The following is a 13,408-nucleotide window of genomic DNA, read 5'->3' on the forward strand; positions in this document are numbered from 1 at the left end:
GGGGGGTTCCTCTCCACGAAAGTCTTGTGTCATGACGTTGGAAGGGCCTTCAAATGTACGTGAGCTCGCCTCAGCAGCGCCTTCCACCGAACTCAGAGAAACAAGGCCACGCCCAACACGATTTCGGGCTAACCTCTTGGTTCGGGAAGCATGAAGCCGTTGGAGATGTATGTGTAAGCGTCTGACACTCGGCTCTCAAGGAACAAAACGGTAGAGAAATCGCCTTTCCACGACCATCTCCAGGGAAGAAGATGGAGGAAGGTTCCGACGTTAAAAGCGAAGGCACAAGTACTGTGCCATATAACACTGCTTGAGAACGAACTTGTGTCGAAAGCTTCTCCCAACTCAGATCTTGTTTCGGGAAGATAGAAGCGTTGTCAGTACTTTGTGTGAAAACACAAGGAGAACACCACACGCTGAATGGTGAAGAAACATGTGGCTCGAATGTGACCACCAACACACTAGTAGTCCCCTAGAGAGGAGTGTGTCTGGAAATGGGAGGAAGCGTAAGGAACGCGCTATACACTTAAGTCTAAGAAACAACGCTGTGGCGGTGCGTTCCTTCGACTGCCATCTGCTTTGCTAAGGAACGAAGCGGCTTGAAGCAAAGTGTGAAAGAATCCGGAGGGGAAGGAAGAGAGATCTACCTTACTCGCGGAACAGATTCTTATGGAGGGCATTTCTCAACGAACACCATGTGTCACGACGATGGAAGGGTGTTCAAATGTAGGCGCCTTCGCCGAAGGAAAGGCATACACGAATCTCTGCGAAGCAAGTCTCTGTCAAACGCGACTTCGAGCTTCCAACTGGGTTCCCGCGGAATCCCTAGTCACCAAACGTACGTGTTGAATCCTAAACGAAGGGAGTGCTCTTCAGTCTGAAGAAACACCACTCCCGAGAAACCGTGTGTCTACTAACATCTTCCCTGAAAATGGTAGGCTTTTCCCATGGAAGTGTGAAATCGCAATGTAGGGGCCCCATGCCTGTGCTACAGAAGTCCTTAGTGTCGATAGTCTGTCGCCATTCAAATCCTGTTCCGTGAGAAGTGTTTTCAAGAGTAGGAGTGAGAGCAGATGGAAAAGGACACGGTTTTACGTGTGAGAAGGAAATCCGTCAAGAAAGACATACACGGAAGGATGAGAAGCACTTTAGCATGAAATGGTGCAGGCACCTAGAATGGGCCCTGTGACGGTGCTTGAGAAACCACTTGTGAAGAAGTCTTCCCTCAACTATCATATCGTTTCGGTGAGAGGAAAGTGTTTTCCGTAGTGGGTGTGAAGGCGTAAGGGACATCGGCTCGACGTAGCTCTCCGCTCCGAATTGGCCTACTGTCGTGGCCATGAAGAAAGATGTGCATGGACATGGATAATGTGCGGAAGCGTAAGGAAGATGGCATACGTCTGTTAAACTCTAAGAACAAATCTCGAGGGTTGCCGTCCTTCGACTACCACCTCTTTTCGTAAGGATGGAAGCAGCTTGGGAAACCTAGCGTGAACGACAAAGCGATGGAACGCGCGATCCTCTACAGGGAGGAACCCGTTGGGCGGAGGGTTTCTCTCCATCAAGTCCTGTGTCATGGAGGTGGATGGGTCTTCAAATGCACGTGGACTAGCCTCAGTAGTAGTAGCCTCACACTGAATTCTGAGAAACGAGTCCATGTCCAACAGGCTTTCGTGCTAACATCTGGGTTCTTGAAGAAAGAAGCCTTTGGAGAGATGAGTGTTGCTATATAAGGTAAGGGTCTTACACTCACCTCTCAAAGAACAAAACGGTAGGGAAATAGTCTTTCCACTGCCACCTGCAGGGAAAAAGATGGAAGAACTTTCCAACGTTACCAGTGAAGGCACAACTCCTGTGCCATATACCACTGTTTGAGAAAGAGTTGTGTCGAAAGCTTCTCTCAACTCAAATCTTGTTTCAGGAAGATAGAAGCGCTTTCAGGACTTCGTGTGAACGCGTAAGGAAAGTGCCATACGCTGAATTGTGAAGAGACATGTGGGTCGAATGTGACCACCAACTAACAAGTTGTCCCCTAGAGAGGTGTGTGTGTGGAAATCGGAGGAAGTGTAAGGAACGAGCTCTACACTTAATTCTAAAAAGCAATGCTGTGGAGGAGCGGTCCTTCGTCTACCTTCTCCTTTCCGAAGGATCGAGGCGGGCATACGCCAAGTGTGAAAGGAAGCAGAGGAAAGGCCTGATATACCTTCCTCGTGGAACTACTTTGTATGGAGGGCTTCGCTCAATGGACACCATGGGTCACGACGCTAAAAGGGGTTTCCAAATGTATGTGAGTTCGCCAAAGGAAAGCCACAGACTCAACTGCGCGAAACAAGTCTGTGTCAAACCCGACTTCGAGCTTACGACTGGCGTCACGGGGAAAACATAGTCACAACAGGTATGTGTTGAATCCGAAACAGGCGGCGTGCACTTCAGTCTCAGGAAACATCAGTGCAGAGAAACCGTGTTTCTACGAACATCTTCCCCGAAAATGCTTGTCTATTCCAATGTAAGTGCGGCAGCGCAAGGCATGTGCCCCATGCCTGTGCCACAGAAATGGTTAGTGTAGATTGTCTCTCCCAATTCAAATCTTGTTCCGTGAGGAATGTTTTCAAGAGTATGAGAGAGATCAGAGGGGAAAGGTCATGCCTTCAAGTGGGAGAAGGATATCCTGGAAAGCCATACACCTACGTATGAGCGGCATCCTGGCATGAACGTGTGAAGGCATAGAGAATGTGCCGTCACCTGGGACGTTGCTTGACCAACCGCTTGGGAAGAAGTCCTCCCTCAGCTATCCTACAGTTTCAGGAAGATAAAAGTGTTTTCCGTAGTGGGTGTGAAGGCATGAGGGACGTACCCAAGAGTTAGCCGTCCGTCCCGAATGTGTCTCCTGTCGTTCCATGAAGAAGGATGAGTATGGATATGTATGATGTGAGGAAGCATGAGGAGGATTGCCTCCCCATGGTTAACTCTAAGAACAAATCTAGAGGTTTGCCGTCCGTCGACGACCAGCTCTTTCCCTACGGATGGAAGCACCTTGATACAACGTAGTGCGAAAGGAAAGAGACGGAAAGTACGATACACTACGGTGAGGAACACGTTGTGGGGAGGGTTTCTCTCCACGAAAGTCTTGTGTCATGAAGTTGGAGTGCCATCAAATATACGTGTGCTCGCCTCAGCAGCGCCTTCCACTGGACACAGAGAAACAAGGCCACGTCCAACACGATTTCGTGCTCACCTCTTGGTTCGGGAAGCATGAAGCCTTTGGAGATATAGGTGTAAGTGTCTGACACTAAGCTCTCAAGGAACAAAACGGTAGGGAAATCGCCTTTCCACGACCATCTACAGGGAAGAAGATGGAGGAAAGTCCCGACGTTAAAAGCGAAGGGACAAGTACAGTGCCATATACCACTGCTTGAGAACGAACTTGTGTCGAAAGCTTCTCCCAACTCAGATCTTGTTTCGGGAAGATAGAAGCGTTGTCAGTACTTTGTGTGAAAACACAAGGAGAACACCACACGCTGAATGGTGAAGAAACATGTGGCTCGAATGTGACCACCAACACACTAGTAGTCCCCTAGAGAGGAGTGTGTCTGGAAATGGGAGGAAGCGTAAGGAACGTACTATACACTTAAGTCTAAGAAACAACGCTGTGGCGGTGCGGTCCTTCGTCTACCTTCTCCTTTCCGAAGGATCGAAGCGGCCTTGCGCCAAGTGTGAAAGGAAGCGGAGGAAAAGCCTGATATACCTTCCTCGTGGAACAACATTTATGGAGGGCTTCTCCCAATGGGCAACATGGGTCACGACGCCTGAAGGGTTTTCCAAATGTATGTGAGTTCGCCAGAGGAAAGCCACAGACTCAGCTGCGCGAAACAAGTCTGAGTCAAACCCGACTTCGAGCTTACGACTGGCGTCACGGGGAAATCAGAGTCACAACAGGTATTTGTTGAATCCGAAACAGGCGGCGTGCACTTCAGTCTGAGGAAACAGAGAAACCGTGTTTCTTCTAACATCTTCCCTGAAAATGCTTGTCTATTCCAGTGGAAGTGTGGCAGCGCAAGGCATGTGCCCCAGGCCTGTGCCACAGAAATAGTTAGTGTAGATTGTCTCTCCCGATTCAAATCTTGTTCCGTGAAGAATGTTTCCAAGAGTATGAAAGAGAGCAGACGGGAAATGTCATGCCTTCAAGTGGGAGAAGGAAATCCTGGAAAGCCATACACCGACGTATGCGCGGCATTCTGGTAGGAACGTGTGAAGGCATAAAGAATGTGCCGTGCCCTGTGACGGTGCTTGACCAACCGCTTGTGAGGAAGTCTTCCCTCAGCTATCATATTGTTTCAGGAAGATAAAAGTGTTTTCCCTAGTGGGTGTGAAGGCATGAGGGACGTACCCTAGAGTTAGCCGTCCGTTCCGAATGTGTCTACTGTCGTTCCACGAAGAAGGATGAGTATGGAAATGTATGATGTGAGGAAGCATAAGGAGGATGGCCTACGGGTGTTTAACTCTAAGAACAAATCTAGAGGGTTGCCGTCCGTCGACGACCAGCTCTTTCCCTACGGGTGGAAGCACCTTGTTACAACTTAGTGCGAACGAAAAGAGACGGAAAGCGCGATACACTACGGCGAGGAACACGTTGTGCGGGGGGTTCCTCTCCACGAAAGTCTTGTGTCATGACGTTGGAAGGGCCTTCAAATGTACGTGAGCTCGCCTCAGCAGCGCCTTCCACCGAACTCAGAGAAACAAGGCCACGCCCAACACGATTTCGGGCTAACCTCTTGGTTCGGGAAGCATGAAGCCGTTGGAGATGTATGTGTAAGCGTCTGACACTCGGCTCTCAAGGAACAAAACGGTAGAGAAATCGCCTTTCCACGACCATCTCCAGGGAAGAAGATGGAGGAAGGTTCCGACGTTAAAAGCGAAGGCACAAGTACTGTGCCATATAACACTGCTTGAGAACGAACTTGTGTCGAAAGCTTCTCCCAACTCAGATCTTGTTTCGGGAAGATAGAAGCGTTGTCAGTACTTTGTGTGAAAACACAAGGAGAACACCACACGCTGAATGGTGAAGAAACATGTGGCTCGAATGTGACCACCAACACACTAGTAGTCCCCTAGAGAGGAGTGTGTCTGGAAATGGGAGGAAGCGTAAGGAACGCGCTATACACTTAAGTCTAAGAAACAACGCTGTGGCGGTGCGTTCCTTCGACTGCCATCTGCTTTGCTAAGGAACGAAGCGGCTTGAAGCAAAGTGTGAAAGAATCCGGAGGGGAAGGAAGAGAGATCTACCTTACTCGCGGAACAGATTCTTATGGAGGGCATTTCTCAACGAACACCATGTGTCACGACGATGGAAGGGTGTTCAAATGTAGGCGCCTTCGCCGAAGGAAAGGCATACACGAATCTCTGCGAAGCAAGTCTCTGTCAAACGCGACTTGGAGCTTCCAACTGGGTTCCCGCGGAATCCCTAGTCACCAAACCTACGTGTTGAATCCTAAACGAAGGGAGTGCTCTTCAGTCTGAAGAAACACCACTCCCGAGAAACCGTGTGTCTACTAACATCTTCCCTGAAAATGGTAGGCTTTTCCCATGGAAGTGTGAAATCGCAATGTAGGGGCCCCATGCCTGTGCTACAGAAGTCCTTAGTGTCGATAGTCTGTCGCCATTCAAATCCTGTTCCGTGAGAAGTGTTTTCAAGAGTAGGAGTGAGAGCAGATGGAAAAGGACACGGTTTTACGTGTGAGAAGGAAATCCGTCAAGAAAGACATACACGGAAGGATGAGAAGCACTTTAGCATGAAATGGTGCAGGCACCTAGAATGGGCCCTGTGACGGTGCTTGAGAAACCACTTGTGAAGAAGTCTTCCCTCAACTATCATATCGTTTCGGTGAGAGGAAAGTGTTTTCCGTAGTGGGTGTGAAGGCGTAAGGGACATCGGCTCGACGTAGCTCTCCGCTCCGAATTGGCCTACTGTCGTGGCCATGAAGAAAGATGTGCATGGACATGGATAATGTGCGGAAGCGTAAGGAAGATGGCATACGTCTGTTAAACTCTAAGAACAAATCTCGAGGGTTGCCGTCCTTCGACTACCACCTCTTTTCGTAAGGATGGAAGCAGCTTGGGAAACCTAGCGTGAACGACAAAGCGATGGAACGCGCGATCCTCTACAGGGAGGAACCCGTTGGGCGGAGGGTTTCTCTCCATCAAGTCCTGTGTCATGGAGGTGGATGGGTCTTCAAATGCACGTGGACTAGCCTCAGTAGTAGTAGCCTCACACTGAATTCTGAGAAACGAGTCCATGTCCAACAGGCTTTCGTGCTAACATCTGGGTTCTTGAAGAAAGAAGCCTTTGGAGAGATGAGTGTTGCTATATAAGGTAAGGGTCTTACACTCACCTCTCAAAGAACAAAACGGTAGGGAAATAGTCTTTCCACTGCCACCTGCAGGGAAAAAGATGGAAGAACTTTCCAACGTTACCAGTGAAGGCACAACTCCTGTGCCATATACCACTGTTTGAGAAAGAGTTGTGTCGAAAGCTTCTCTCAACTCAAATCTTGTTTCAGGAAGATAGAAGCGCTTTCAGGACTTCGTGTGAACGCGTAAGGAAAGTGCCATACGCTGAATTGTGAAGAGACATGTGGGTCGAATGTGACCACCAACTAACAAGTTGTCCCCTAGAGAGGTGTGTGTGTGGAAATCGGAGGAAGTGTAAGGAACGAGCTCTACACTTAATTCTAAAAAGCAATGCTGTGGAGGAGCGGTCCTTCGTCTACCTTCTCCTTTCCGAAGGATCGAGGCGGGCATACGCCAAGTGTGAAAGGAAGCAGAGGAAAGGCCTGATATACCTTCCTCGTGGAACAACTTTGTATGGAGGGCTTCGCTCAATGGACACCATGGGTCACGACGCTAAAAGGGGTTTCCAAATGTATGTGAGTTCGCCAAAGGAAAGCCACAGACTCAACTGCGCGAAACAAGTCTGTGTCAAACCCGACTTCGAGCTTACGACTGGCGTCACGGGGAAAACATAGTCACAACAGGTATGTGTTGAATCCGAAACAGGCGGCGTGCACTTCAGTCTCAGGAAACATCAGTGCAGAGAAACCGTGTTTCTACGAACATCTTCCCCGAAAATGCTTGTCTATTCCAATGTAAGTGCGGCAGCGCAAGGCATGTGCCCCATGCCTGTGCCACAGAAATGGTTAGTGTAGATTGTCTCTCCCAATTCAAATCTTGTTCCGTGAGGAATGTTTTCAAGAGTATGAGAGAGATCAGAGGGGAAAGGTCATGCCTTCAAGTGGGAGAAGGATATCCTGGAAAGCCATACACCTACGTATGAGCGGCATCCTGGCATGAACGTGTGAAGGCATAGAGAATGTGCCGTCACCTGGGACGTTGCTTGACCAACCGCTTGGGAAGAAGTCCTCCCTCAGCTATCCTACAGTTTCAGGAAGATAAAAGTGTTTTCCGTAGTGGGTGTGAAGGCATGAGGGACGTACCCAAGAGTTAGCCGTCCGTCCCGAATGTGTCTCCTGTCGTTCCATGAAGAAGGATGAGTATGGATATGTATGATGTGAGGAAGCATGAGGAGGATTGCCTCCCCATGGTTAACTCTAAGAACAAATCTAGAGGTTTGCCGTCCGTCGACGACCAGCTCTTTCCCTACGGATGGAAGCACCTTGTTACAACGTAGTGCGAAAGGAAAGAGACGGAAAGTACGATACACTACGGTGAGGAACACGTTGTGGGGAGGGTTTCTCTCCACGAAAGTCTTGTGTCATGAAGTTGGAGTGCCATCAAATATACGTGTGCTCGCCTCAGCAGCGCCTTCCACTGGACACAGAGAAACAAGGCCACGTCCAACACGATTTCGTGCTCACCTCTTGGTTCGGGAAGCATGAAGCCTTTGGAGACATAGGTGTAGGTGTCTGACACTAAGCTCTCAAGGAACAAAACGGTAGAGAAATCGCCTTTCCACGACCATCTACAGGGAAGAAGATGGAGGAAAGTCCCGACGTTAAAAGCGAAGGGACAAGTACAGTGCCATATACCACTGCTTGAGAACGAACTTGTGTCGAAAGCTTCTCCCAACTCAGATCTTGTTTCGGGAAGATAGAAGCGTTGTCAGTACTTTGTGTGAAAACAGAAGGAGAACACCACACGCTGAATGGTGAAGAAACATGTGGCTCGAATGTGACCACCAACACACTAGTAGTCCCCTAGAGAGGAGTGTGTCTGGAAATGGGAGGAAGCGTAAGGAACGTACTATACACTTAAGTCTAAGAAACAACGCTGTGGCGGTGCGGTCCTTCGTCTACCTTCTCCTTTCCGAAGGATCGAAGCGGCCTTGCGCCAAGTGTGAAAGGAAGCGGAGGAAAAGCCTGATATACCTTCCTCGTGGAACAACATTTATGGAGGGCTTCTCCCAATGGGCAACATGGGTCACGACGCCTGAAGGGTTTTCCAAATGTATGTGAGTTCGCCAGAGGAAAGCCACAGACTCAGCTGCGCGAAACAAGTCTGAGTCAAACCCGACTTCGAGCTTACGACTGGCGTCACGGGGAAATCAGAGTCACAACAGGTATTTGTTGAATCCGAAACAGGCGGCGTGCACTTCAGTCTGAGGAAACAGAGAAACCGTGTTTCTTCTAACATCTTCCCTGAAAATGCGTGTCTATTCCAGTGGAAGTGTGGCAGCGCAAGGCATGTGCCCCAGGCCTGTGCCACAGAAATAGTTAGTGTAGATTGTCTCTCCCGATTCAAATCTTGTTCCGTGAAGAATGTTTCCAAGAGTATGAAAGAGAGCAGACGGGAAATGTCATGCCTTCAAGTGGGAGAAGGAAATCCTGGAAAGCCATACACCGACGTATGCGCGGCATTCTGGTAGGAACGTGTGAAGGCATAAAGAATGTACCGTGCCCTGTGACGGTGCTTGACCAACCGCTTGTGAGGAAGTCTTCCCTCAGCTATCATATTGTTTCAGGAAGATAAAAGTGTTTTCCCTAGTGGGTGTGAAGGCATGAGGGACGTACCCTAGAGTTAGCCGTCCGTTCCGAATGTGTCTACTGTCGTTCCACGAAGAAGGATGAGTATGGAAATGTATGATGTGAGGAAGCATAAGGAGGATGGCCTACGGGTGTTTAACTCTAAGAACAAATCTAGAGGGTTGCCGTCCGTCGACGACCAGCTCTTTCCCTACGGGTGGAAGCACCTTGTTACAACTTAGTGCGAACGAAAAGAGACGGAAAGCGCGATACACTACGGCGAGGAACACGTTGTGCGGGGGGTTCCTCTCCACGAAAGTCTTGTGTCATGACGTTGGAAGGGCCTTCAAATGTACGTGAGCTCGCCTCAGCAGCGCCTTCCACCGAACTCAGAGAAACAAGGCCACGCCCAACACGATTTCGGGCTAACCTCTTGGTTCGGGAAGCATGAAGCCGTTGGAGATGTATGTGTAAGCGTCTGACACTCGGCTCTCAAGGAACAAAACGGTAGAGAAATCGCCTTTCCACGACCATCTCCAGGGAAGAAGATGGAGGAAGGTTCCGACGTTAAAAGCGAAGGCACAAGTACTGTGCCATATAACACTGCTTGAGAACGAACTTGTGTCGAAAGCTTCTCCCAACTCAGATCTTGTTTCGGGAAGATAGAAGCGTTGTCAGTACTTTGTGTGAAAACACAAGGAGAACACCACACGCTGAATGGTGAAGAAACATGTGGCTCGAATGTGACCACCAACACACTAGTAGTCCCCTAGAGAGGAGTGTGTCTGGAAATGGGAGGAAGCGTAAGGAACGCGCTATACACTTAAGTCTAAGAAACAACGCTGTGGCGGTGCGTTCCTTCGACTGCCATCTGCTTTGCTAAGGAACGAAGCGGCTTGAAGCAAAGTGTGAAAGAATCCGGAGGGGAAGGAAGAGAGATCTACCTTACTCGCGGAACAGATTCTTATGGAGGGCATTTCTCAACGAACACCATGTGTCACGACGATGGAAGGGTGTTCAAATGTAGGCGCCTTCGCCGAAGGAAAGGCATACACGAATCTCTGCGAAGCAAGTCTCTGTCAAACGCGACTTGGAGCTTCCAACTGGGTTCCCGCGGAATCCCTAGTCACCAAACCTACGTGTTGAATCCTAAACGAAGGGAGTGCTCTTCAGTCTGAAGAAACACCACTCCCGAGAAACCGTGTGTCTACTAACATCTTCCCTGAAAATGGTAGGCTTTTCCCATGGAAGTGTGAAATCGCAATGTATGGGCCCCATGCCTGTGCTACAGAAGTCTTTAGTGTCGATAGTCTGTCGCCATTCAAATCCTGTTCCGTGAGAAGTGTTTTCAAGAGTAGGAGTGAGAGCAGATGGAAAAGGACACGGTTTTACGTGTGAGAAGGAAATCCGTCAAGAAAGACATACACGGAAGGATGAGAAGCACTTTAGCATGAAATGGTGCAGGCACCTAGAATGGGCCCTGTGACGGTGCTTGAGAAACCACTTGTGAAGAAGTCTTCCCTCAACTATCATATCGTTTCGGTGAGAGGAAAGTGTTTTCCGTAGTGGGTGTGAAGGCGTAAGGGACATCGGCTCGACGTAGCTCTCCGCTCCGAATTGGCCTACTGTCGTGGCCATGAAGAAAGATGTGCATGGACATGGATAATGTGCGGAAGCGTAAGGAAGATGGCATACGTCTGTTAAACTCTAAGAACAAATCTCGAGGGTTGCCGTCCTTCGACTACCACCTCTTTTCGTAAGGATGGAAGCAGCTTGGGAAACCTAGCGTGAACGACAAAGCGATGGAACGCGCGATCCTCTACAGGGAGGAACCCGTTGGGCGGAGGGTTTCTCTCCATCAAGTCCTGTGTCATGGAGGTGGATGGGTCTTCAAATGCACGTGGACTAGCCTCAGTAGTAGTAGCCTCACACTGAATTCTGAGAAACGAGTCCATGTCCAACAGGCTTTCGTGCTAACATCTGGGTTCTTGAAGAAAGAAGCCTTTGGAGAGATGAGTGTTGCTATATAAGGTAAGGGTCTTACACTCACCTCTCAAAGAACAAAACGGTAGGGAAATAGTCTTTCCACTGCCACCTGCAGGGAAAAAGATGGAAGAACTTTCCAACGTTACCAGTGAAGGCACAACTCCTGTGCCATATACCACTGTTTGAGAAAGAGTTGTGTCGAAAGCTTCTCTCAACTCAAATCTTGTTTCAGGAAGATAGAAGCGCTTTCAGGACTTCGTGTGAACGCGTAAGGAAAGTGCCATACGCTGAATTGTGAAGAGACATGTGGGTCGAATGTGACCACCAACTAACAAGTTGTCCCCTAGAGAGGTGTGTGTGTGGAAATCGGAGGAAGTGTAAGGAACGAGCTCTACACTTAATTCTAAAAAGCAATGCTGTGGAGGAGCGGTCCTTCGTCTACCTTCTCCTTTCCGAAGGATCGAGGCGGGCATACGCCAAGTGTGAAAGGAAGCAGAGGAAAGGCCTGATATACCTTCCTCGTGGAACAACTTTGTATGGAGGGCTTCGCTCAATGGACACCATGGGTCACGACGCTAAAAGGGGTTTCCAAATGTATGTGAGTTCGCCAAAGGAAAGCCACAGACTCAACTGCGCGAAACAAGTCTGTGTCAAACCCGACTTCGAGCTTACGACTGGCGTCACGGGGAAAACATAGTCACAACAGGTATGTGTTGAATCCGAAACAGGCGGCGTGCACTTCAGTCTCAGGAAACATCAGTGCAGAGAAACCGTGTTTCTACGAACATCTTCCCCGAAAATGCTTGTCTATTCCAATGTAAGTGCGGCAGCGCAAGGCATGTGCCCCATGCCTGTGCCACAGAAATGGTTAGTGTAGATTGTCTCTCCCAATTCAAATCTTGTTCCGTGAGGAATGTTTTCAAGAGTATGAGAGAGATCAGAGGGGAAAGGTCATGCCTTCAAGTGGGAGAAGGATATCCGGGAAAGCCATACACCTACGTATGAGCGGCATCCTGGCATGAACGTGTGAAGGCATAGAGAATGTGCCGTCACCTGGGACGTTGCTTGACCAACCGCTTGGGAAGAAGTCCTCCCTCAGCTATCCTACAGTTTCAGGAAGATAAAAGTGTTTTCCGTAGTGGGTGTGAAGGCATGAGGGACGTACCCAAGAGTTAGCCGTCCGTCCCGAATGTGTCTCCTGTCGTTCCATGAAGAAGGATGAGTATGGATATGTATGATGTGAGGAAGCATGAGGAGGATTGCCTCCCCATGGTTAACTCTAAGAACAAATCTAGAGGTTTGCCGTCCGTCGACGACCAGCTCTTTCCCTACGGATGGAAGCACCTTGTTACAACGTAGTGCGAAAGGAAAGAGACGGAAAGTACGATACACTACGGTGAGGAACACGTTGTGGGGAGGGTTTCCCTCCACGAAAGTCTTGTGTCATGAAGTTGGAGTGCCATCAAATATACGTGTGCTCGCCTCAGCAGCGCCTTCCACTGGACACAGAGAAACAAGGCCACGTCCAACACGATTTCGTGCTCACCTCTTGGTTCGGGAAGCATGAAGCCTTTGGAGACATAGGTGTAGGTGTCTGACACTAAGCTCTCAAGGAACAAAACGGTAGAGAAATCGCCTTTCCACGACCATCTACAGGGAAGAAGATGGAGGAAAGTCCCGACGTTAAAAGCGAAGGGACAAGTACAGTGCCATATACCACTGCTTGAGAACGAACTTGTGTCGAAAGCTTCTCCCAACTCAGATCTTGTTTCGGGAAGATAGAAGCGTTGTCAGTACTTTGTGTGAAAACACAAGGAGAACACCACACGCTGAATGGTGAAGAAACATGTGGCTCGAATGTGACCACCAACACACTAGTAGTCCCCTAGAGAGGAGTGTGTCTGGAAATGGGAGGAAGCGTAAGGAACGTACTATACACTTAAGTCTAAGAAACAACGCTGTGGCGGTGCGGTCCTTCGTCTACCTTCTCCTTTCCGAAGGATCGAAGCGGCCTTGCGCCAAGTGTGAAAGGAAGCGGAGGAAAAGCCTGATATACCTTCCTCGTGGAACAACATTTATGGAGGGCTTCTCCCAATGGGCAACATGGGTCACGACGCCTGAAGGGTTTTCCAAATGTATGTGAGTTCGCCAGAGGAAAGCCACAGACTCAGCTGCGCGAAACAAGTCTGAGTCAAACCCGACTTCGAGCTTACGACTGGCGTCACGGGGAAATCAGAGTCACAACAGGTATTTGTTGAATCCGAAACAGGCGGCGTGCACTTCAGTCTGAGGAAACAGAGAAACCGTGTTTCTTCTAACATCTTCCCTGAAAATGCGTGTCTATTCCAGTGGAAGTGTGGCAGCGCAAGGCATGTGCCCCAGGCCTGTGCCACAGAAATAGTTAGTGTAGATTGTCTCTCCCGATTCAAATCTTGTTCCGTGAAGAA

Source organism: Eumetopias jubatus, unplaced genomic scaffold, assembly GCF_037043125.1.
Source record: "Eumetopias jubatus isolate StellerSeaLion01/CBP00866 unplaced genomic scaffold, mEumJub1_p1.0 scaffold_13, whole genome shotgun sequence".
Lineage (NCBI taxonomy): Eukaryota > Metazoa > Chordata > Mammalia > Carnivora > Otariidae > Eumetopias > Eumetopias jubatus.